This window comes from Vicia villosa, unplaced genomic scaffold, assembly GCF_029867415.1.
Source record: "Vicia villosa cultivar HV-30 ecotype Madison, WI unplaced genomic scaffold, Vvil1.0 ctg.005278F_1_1, whole genome shotgun sequence".
NCBI classification, from domain to species: Eukaryota; Viridiplantae; Streptophyta; class Magnoliopsida; order Fabales; family Fabaceae; genus Vicia; species Vicia villosa.
In genome coordinates this window covers 95256-102750 of record NW_026706600.1, presented here as the reverse complement: position 1 = coordinate 102750, position 7495 = coordinate 95256, and the positions used below count along the sequence as shown (strand labels likewise).

Here is a 7495-nt window from a genome sequence, read left to right as displayed (position 1 = left end):
CTGTTAAGCAAGATCAGGTGGTCCAGAAATTGAGGCACGTGGTATACGTTACACCTGCAAAACACTGGATTAGTGGAAAGTTTTAAAAAAGTACGCGCGCTGCTGAACCAATAGGAGGAAGACACGTCTTCGTCTTCAACCTTCAGACAAGGCCTTTAACAGCGCTTTTGTAAAAAAGCGCTATAGTAAGTGAGCCCTAATTCTGCAAAATAACGAATAGGGGTAAACAAGCAAATAAATTTGGCGCGATGGTACCATTCAACTCGTTTTGTCCATACGAAGCTAATGGTACTATTTAGAACCTCTAATTTTGCCTAATTTGGAAAGCCCTAATTTTGAAGCTATGAACCCTAAAATGGTAGTTTCGTTTATACGTGTTCAAACTTCAATTAAGTTTCCAGAAATGATCTACACCTCAAACCAAACTTAATAGTATGTCTACATCTTGTTAAGCATGTGTGAATAACCAGATACGAATTGATTTTAGTTTGAACAAATTTGGACCTGCATAGCTCGATTCAGTGAGCTTCAAGGCTTGTAACTGATTGGGATAGTTTCAGTGATGTTCAAGGAAGGTGTCTGAGTACTTAGTTTGTATTGAAATGGACTGAAATTACAAATTCGAATTTGAATTTTCTTTGAAACTTTTCAAGTGATTACAAGTGTGTATGAGCTAAGCTTTGCTTCTGAACTTGCCCTCCCTCTGTTACTGAACTATGATAGCTTATTTATAAGCATTGAGTGCTTAGAATTGAAGCTAATATGCAACTAGTTGCCTTTGTTGAAATCTTGCAATTTTTAATATTAAAAAAGCTTTGAATTCTTGACCAAGTCCCCTTGCCTTCAATGCACCTGCCTTGCTCTTCAATTCTCTGCAGAAAGGTAGAGATTCCTTGGGTGAGTCATGCTTGGAAGTTAAGCTACCATTTATCCATCCATTTTTCTTTTAATTTAATCTTAAAATAAGACAAAATTATGCCAAAAATGGATAAAAAAGGTGTGGGCTTAGTCTTGGTCGTGGGAGGCCCATATCATCATGGAAATGATGTTTGAATGCTGAAAACTTGGCCCCATTTGGAAAAAATACATTTTTGAGCAATGTTGATTTCATGCATTTTCCCAAAATTTAGCCAACTTCAACAAGGTGTAAATCCTTCAATTTTTGTCATATGAAGGAGATCTTGCACTTTTTAGAAACCTCAAAGAGTCCTCTAACCAATGTCTTTGGTCTCATGTCAAAATGATTTTTGATTCTCCTTGTGTGTCCTTTTGAAAAAAGTGTCTTTTTGTTGACTTTGAAAATGACCTGTAATGTCTTTGATCATATTTTTGAAATGGTGAATCCAATGACCATGGGATCAATGGCATTTGAAAGATAATTGAATTTCCTTCAAGATGAGCTTTGGTTTGAATTTTTTGGATGAAGGATGAGAGAGTTATGATCAGTCAAAGTTGAGTTGACTTTTCAGGCAAAAACCCTAATTTTGAATCTTAGAGTTTTGTTGATTTTTTATCTTTCCTTGATGAATTATGATCATCCAATGATCAAATGATGAATCCTTTGACAAAATATGGACTTTGACAAAAAATTTCATTTTTGACTGTCTGTTGACTTTTTGGTCAAACGGGTCGTCTGTTGACTGTTTGAGCTGCTGACGGTGCGTCTGAGTGAATTGAAGTTTGAAAATTTGTATGATGGTACTTTGAGATATATGGATGTGTATGAAATCCATTTGAGCTCTCAAAAACTTGTTGCTCCTGTAAAAACAAGAAAAACCCTGATTAGGGACTGTTTGTGTAGGAGACAGTTAAACGTACCTGATTTTTGTGCAGTGTTGAGTTTCTGCTAATCGCGTGATATTCAGAAGACTTCTAGCACAAAAGATCTTGGAATTTTGAATTGTGAAAGATTGATTTGATTGATGGTACAAAACACTGAGAATTGTACTGCCAGCAGTTTGGCTGTCGACTGACTGTTCAGGTAGCAGTTAGAGTGAAAAATCAACAGTCAAAGTTAATTTTCTTTTTTTTTGTTGTTTTTGTTTTATGTTTTATGCGAAAAATGAAAGTTTATTTACATGACCTGTTAAAAACACAGACATAATAAATAACTAATATACTGTTACCAGTACAATCTGAGTTTCCTGATTCTGCGCCTGCAAAAAGATTTAACTCTGTACCAATTGTGTCAGTACTATTTATCTGTAAATAAATAAATAGCATGTGTGAAGTAATAAACAGTATTTGGCGTTTGCGTAAGAATAAATTCAAATGCAAGCCAAATTACTGTATAAGAAAAATTCTAAAAACTAAGTATTTCATATGTCAGGATATTTGTTGAAATAAAAATCCATGATTATATGAGACTCTTAATTTTCAGATTGGAGTTTTCTTGAAAAATAATGCGGGCAAATTTTGGGGTATAACAGTTCCAATCGGAGTTTTGAAAGCTGTTCGATCAGCCCATAAAGCTTCATTTAACTTGGATGACCAATCCTTTCTAGATTTAGCAACAGTTTTCTCCAATATTTGCTTTATTTCTCGGTTAGAGACTTACACTTGTCCGCTTGTTTGTGGATGGTATGGTGTAGCTATTCGATGATTTACTCCATATTTTCGAAGGAGTTTTTCAAGGATTCTCGAAATGAAATGGGATCCACCATCGCTAATTACCAGTCTTGGTACACCGAACCTAGGAAAGATAACGTTTTTGAAGAGTTTTGATCACTACTCGTGTGTCGTTTGTAGGAGAAGCGATAGCTTCTATCCATTTTGAAACATAATCAACAGCTACGAGTATATATTTATTTCCGAAAGAGGATGGAAAGGGACCCATAAAGTCTATACCCCAGACGTCAAATATTTCTACCTCTAGAATGCCCTTTTGAGGCATTTCGTCACGTCTCGAGATATTTCCAGTTCTTTGGAATCTATCACATTTTATAACGGCATAGTAAACGTCTTTCCATAGGTTGGGCCAATAGAGTCCAGATTGGAGGATTTTGGCGCAGGTTTTAGATGTGCTATGGTGTCCTCCATAAGGGGCTGAATGGCAATGTGTTATTATACTTCCTATTTCTTCTTCAGGTACACAACGTCTAAAAATTCCATCAGGGCCTCTTTTGAAAAGGAGGGGGTCGTCCCAATAGTAATGTTTGAGGTCATGGAAGAATTTCTTCTTCTATTGGTAGTTTAGATCAGGGGGAAGTACACCAGCGGCTAAGTAATTTACGAAATCCGCATACCAAGGTGTGGGAGAGCGGGCTAAAGCTACTTCTACAAAGTTGTTGGATTCAATGGTTGGATGGCATGGTTCTAATTCATTAGCTTCCAACTGAGCGATGAGTCTTTCGTAAGGGAAGTCATCATCGATTGGTACTTGTTCGGGTTTCAGATTTTCGAGTCGAGAGAGATGATCTGCTACTACATTTTCGGTTCCCTTTTTATCTTTAATTTCTAAGTCGAATTCTTGTAATAAAAGGATCCATTTTAACAATCTAGGCTTGGCGTCTTTCTTAGTTAGAAGGTACCTAATAGCAGCATGGTAAGTGTATATGATGATTTTGGCTCCTACCAGGTAGGAACGGAATTTATCTAACGCGAATACGACAGCTAATAGTTCCTTTTCTGTCGTGGCGTAGTTCATTTGAGCTTTGTCTAGGGTTCTACTCGCATAGTATATGACATGGAGTTTCTTATCTTTTCGTTGGCCTAGAACAGCTCCTATAGCATAATCGCTTGCGTCGTACATTATTTCGAAAGGTTCACTCCAGTCGGGAGGTGGCATAATCGGCGCAGAGATTAATGCTTGTTTAAGTGTTTGAAATGCTTCAGCGCATTTGTCATCAAAGATGAATTCGGCATCTTTCATCAGTAATTCAGTTAAGGGCTTGGTTATTTTAGAGAAATCTTTAATAAAACGTCGGTAAAAACCGGCGTGTCCTAGAAAGCTTCTTATTTCTCTAACTGTTTTGGGAGGTTGAAGGTTTTCAGTGATTTCAATTTTCGCTTTATCCACTTCGATTCCTCTATCGGACACGATATGTCAAAGTACGATTCCTTGTCGAACCATGAAATGGCATTTTTCCCAATTGAGTACTAGGTTAACGCTTACACATCGTTTGAGCACTAATTCAAGGTTTGCTAAGCATGTTTCAAAACTTCCTCCACAAACAGAGAAGTCGTCCATAAAGACTTCCATGATCCCATCCAGGAAATCGGCAAATATTGCCATCATGCATCTCTAGAAGGTGGCGGGTGCATTGCAAAGTCCGAAAGGCATTCGTCTATAAGCGAAAGTACCATAAGGACATGTAGATATGGTCTTTTCTTGGTCGTCGGGGTGAATGGGGATTTGGAAAAATCCGGAGTATCCATCTAGATAACAGAAATGTGAGTGTTTGGCTAAGCGTTCGAGCATTTGATCTATGAATGGTAAAGGGAAATGATCCTTGCGAGTGGCTTTGTTTAACTTCCTATAGTCAATGCACATTCTCCATCCAGTTTGGGTACGTTGTGCTACAAATTCTCCTTTTGCGTTAGTGATTACGGTAACTCCTCCTTTCTTAGGTACGACATGAACAGGACTAACCCATTTACTATCAGATATTGGATATATGATTCCGGCTTCTAATAGTTTTTGAATTTCCTTTTTGACAACATCGCTCATGATGGGATTGATTCGTCTTTGATGCTCTCTAGAGGTTTTGCAATCTTCTTCGAGCATAATGTGATGCATACAGAGGGAAGGACTTATTCCTTTCAGATCTGATATGTTATATCCTAGAGCGGTTGGGTATTTTCTTAGGACAGTGAGTAGTTTTTCGGTTTCGGTTTGTCCTAAGTCGGCATTAACTATGACAGGTCGGTTAAGTTCTTCGTCTAGGAGTTCGTACCTTAGGTCAGTAGGTAGTGTTTTAAGTTCTATAGCAGGTTTCTTAGGTCCAGGTATAGGATCAGGAGTTAATGCTGGACATTCACTTAGGTGGTTATCTTGATATTCCCCACGCCAGTTGTCGTCTTCAAAAATAGGCGGTATAGGAATTCTTAGGATCTCGGTTTCCTTATGTGGTTCGGATTTTATTTCATCGACACACTCATCGATGATGTCAGCAGAGCAGCATGTATCAACTATAGAAGGTGCTTTCAAGAATTGAGAAAGAATGAATTCAATCTTCTCTTCTCCGACTTCGAAGGTAATTTTTCCTCGTTTAACGTCTATAATTGCACCAGCAGTCGCTAAGAATGGTCTTCCTAATATGATTGGGATGTTAGAATCTTCTTGGATATCCATTATGATGAAGTCAGTTGGGATGTAGAATTGGCCTACACGCACAAGGATATTTTCCAACATTCCTACAGGGTATTTAACTGAACGGTCAGCTAATTGAAGAGACATTCTCGTTGTTTTAAGCTCACCCAGATTTAGTTTCTTATAGGTTGAAAGAGGCATCAAACTAACACTGGCTCCTAAGTCGCACAAGGCTTTCTCTATAATGGTTTTTCCTATTACACAAGGTATGGAAAAACTTCCAGGATCTTTCAGTTAGGGAGGCATGTTGTTTTGAATGATAGCACTACATTCAGCGGTAAGCGTTACAGTCTCGTTATCCTCGAGTTTCTTTTTGTTTGATAGAATTTCTTTTAAGAATTTAGCGTACAAAGGCATCTGAGTTATAGCTTTTGTGAAGGGTATGGTTATGTTTAATTGCTTTAGAAGTTCTACAAACTTTTTAAATTGCGCTTCGGTTTTAGATTTAGCTAATCTCTGAGGGTAAGGAATTGGTGGCTTATAAGGTGGTGGTGGAACGTAAGGTTTTTCTTTTTCAGGTTCCACTTTGGAGTTGTTTTCATTTGTTTTAGTAGTTTGATCATCGGTTGATGTCTTTTTGGTTTCCTTTGGCTCTTGTTGCGACATGGGTGCGTTTTGAGTTCTAGGATCAATAGGTCCATCGTAGTTCGTTCCACTTCGCAGTGTAATCGCGTTCGCATGTCCCTTAGGATTAGGTTGTGGTTGAGCGGGAAACGTGCCAGCAGGGGCAGCAGTAGGTGCTTATTGTTGAGCTACTTGTGAGATTTGTGTTTCTAACATTTTGTTATGTGTAGCTAAAGCATCTACTTTGTTTGATAATTGTTTTAGTTGCTCACTATTATGGATGTTTTGATTTCGGAAGTCTTTGTTGGTTTGTTGTTGGGAAGCTATAAAGTTTTCCATCATGATTTCTAGATTCGACTTCCTAGGGGCGTTTTGAGCAGCTATAGGCGCTTTTTGATAGCTAGGTGGGACAGCAGGTGCTTGTCCAGGTGCGTACAACGCATTGTTGTTCTTATACGAAAAGTTCGGGTGGTTCTTCCATCCAGGGTTGTACGTGTTAGAATAAGGGTTTCCTTGAACGTAGTTTACTTGATCAGACGGGATACCAGTCAAGAGTTGACATTCGGCAACAACATGTCCAGTCAATCCACAAATCTCGCAGTTAGGTGCTACAGCAGTCGCGGTGGCTGAAGGAGTGATGGTTAAGTTTTCGATCTTTTGAGTTAAAGCGTCTACTTTAGCGTTAACGCGGTCTATACCACTTACTTCGTACATTCCTCCTTTGGTTTGGGTTTTCTCTAGAGCAGCTCGCTCTCCTCCCCATTGATAATGGTTTTGTGCCATGTTTTCTATGAGGTTGTATGCTTCATCATGGGGTATGTCCATTAGAGCTCCGCCAGCAGCGGCATCTATAGTCATTTTAGTGTTATAAAGTAGACCACCATAGAAAGTATGGATGATCAGCCATGGTTCGAGTCCATGATGAGGGCATAGTCTAAGCATGTCCTTGTATCGTTCCCAAGCTTCGAAGAGTGATTCGTTATCTTTTTGGGTAAATCTGTTGATTTGACCTCTTAGCATAGCAGTTTTGCTAGGCGGAAAATATCTAGCTAAGAATACTCTCTTCAGTTCGTCCCACGTAGTTATGGAATTAGAAGGCAGGGATTGAAGCCACGCTCTAGCTCTATCTCTCAAGGAGAAAGGAAAGAGGCGTAATCGAATAGCTTCGGAACTAACGTTGTTAGCTTTGACAGTGTCGGCATATTGCACGAACACGGATAAATGGAGATTAGGATCGTCTGTAGGGCTTCCAGAGAATTGGTTCTGTTGGACAGCTTGAACCAACGAAGGTTTCAGTTCGAAATTGTTTGCCTCAATCGCAGGTGGTGTGATACTTGAGTGCGGTTCAGCTCGCAAAGGAGCGGCATAGTCTCTAAGAGGACGAATAGCAACCATCTCTAACTTCGGGGTAATTTGATTATTTTGATCAGTAAAGATCAATTCCTGATTAATCGGAATTGGTGCTACTTCGGGAAGATTGCGAGCTCGACGTTTGACGTTAATGAAACGTTCGATCTCGTCAATTCGTTGTATTAAATCTCCTCCTTGTGAACGAGTATTTGGCATACAATCGTTCAAAAAGAAAGGAAAGAATTGCCCTAGTCTCTACGGTGTAACAGT

The 7495-nt window shown here is 38.9% G+C and overlaps 1 non-coding gene across 1 annotated transcript; it reads left to right on the top strand.

Annotated features, from left to right (window-relative positions):
- Nucleotides 1–6788: 6788 nt before the first annotated feature.
- On the top strand, nucleotides 6789–6895 carry LOC131642565 (small nucleolar RNA R71). Its single transcript, XR_009295938.1, has one exon. It is a non-coding gene; the product is annotated as a small nucleolar RNA R71 (small nucleolar RNA).
- Nucleotides 6896–7495: the final 600 nt, after the last annotated feature.